This window comes from Belonocnema kinseyi, chromosome 10, assembly GCF_010883055.1.
Source record: "Belonocnema kinseyi isolate 2016_QV_RU_SX_M_011 chromosome 10, B_treatae_v1, whole genome shotgun sequence".
In the NCBI taxonomy this organism is placed as follows: Eukaryota; Metazoa; Arthropoda; class Insecta; order Hymenoptera; family Cynipidae; genus Belonocnema; species Belonocnema kinseyi.
In genome coordinates, this window is record NC_046666.1 from 100,029,761 (window position 1) to 100,031,461 (window position 1,701).

At 30.0% G+C, this 1,701-nt stretch overlaps 1 pseudogene; it reads left to right on the top strand.

Moving 5' to 3' along the window:
• LOC117181291 overlaps positions 1-1,701 on the top strand; it is a 90,376-nt pseudogene that overhangs the window by 42,071 nt on the left and 46,604 nt on the right.

A 1,701-nucleotide genomic window follows, 5' to 3' on the forward strand; every position in this document is an offset into this window, starting at 1 on the left:
CTAGTCGGGAGTGGTGCTGACTGAAAACAGATGATTTGGAGCGATTCGCGCGCCATATGTTGGTCATTCTAAGGACTTATTGAACTACCCTCGTATATGATACCTCCTGCTATAATTGGGAAATTATTAAAAAAACGGATTTAAATAACTTGATTCTTTAATCGACACAATGCTGTAAGTGACCAAGTTTTTGAAACCCCCAAAAACTTCCCTTATCGTGAAGTTAGTCGTAATTTGATTGGTAAAATGTGCCAAAGATGTACACAACAGGATGCATTTTTTCTGAATGCGATTTGGGCCAATGCTTCTCATAAAGCCAAAACGTATTTTACAATATACTTGTAGATCCCCAGCATCCCTATTCACATGAGTCCTTTTTAGTGTTTTGGAATTATCTTAACTTATCTTTAAAAATAGTTTCAATAACTATTTAAAAAAATTCTTTTGGTAAAAGTCGGCTCTCATCAAATTTCCAATCGTTCTAGAAATTTAGGTTTTTCGTTATATAAAAATTTATTTCTCCTGTTAATAATTGTATTGTTCTGCTGAAAGTCGTTTGAAGACATAAAAAGATGTATCGAAAGGGGTAAATTATATTTTTTGAATAAACACACATAAACTTGAAAATAATTTTGATAAAAAATTTAGCAATTTTAGTTTATACATTACGGGGATTATTTTTGTAACGATTAGAGGTGAGAAATAATTATGCTTAAAAGTACCATGTTAGTATTTTATAAGTAACTTCCGTCTATGTAGATATCGACGTTTTTCTATTTGTGTTTTCATTACAGGCTGTTGCTTTTTTATATAAAGGTTAATTTTACAAAAGCGATTGATATGCCATTGAAAAATAAAGAAAGAACACAAAAATCCCAACAGTTAATGTATACAATTTTTGGCATCAGTATGCAGGTTTGTATTCAGATACAAATACGGGGGTTATTTTTGTAACGATTAGGGATAAAGAATCATTTTTCTCCCTAGTTAGGTAATTTTTTAAAATAAAGGTTAATTTTATAAAAGTAATTCCTAGCATATTGTAAAGAAAAAATAGCCAAAAAATCTAACCTAGTCATTTTTTTTAATTTAATGATTTTTGTAGACGGTGCCGCTGAGTTGACAACAAGTTAGCACCCCCTGTTTTCTCGGAAACTAATGGAGCAAAACAAAAAAAAATGTTTGGTAAGAAATAGAAAAAGATAGCAAAAAAATATGCATGTTATGACATTTTGCTTTTCGTTAGTGGCGCCGTTGAGTTGTCTGACCTGGTTAATGAACTGAAGGACATATATCCAAACTTCCAATAAATAACTACTAATAAAAAACTAAGAATGGAATTCTATTTTTTAAAGAATATACATTAAAAAAATATTTCAATTTAATAAGGAAGTAACTAGGAACTATCAATTAAAATTTTTAATATCACGATTTTGACTTCAAAATAGTTCATTTTGAATATTTTCAAATTTAAATTTTATTTCATTTTTATCTTGCTAATTGCAGTTCAATTTTGATAATACATTAATTTGAGTGCTAGCATTTACTTCATGAGGGCGATAAATTTCTAGATATCATTATCTAGTTTAGCAGAATGGCATATCGCCGTGCTACCGCGCCGCATACCTGTGTTCGATTTCCACCAGCTTTGTCTTAATCACATTTTTCTGTTTCAGCTTGTGTAATATAATATTTCTGCAT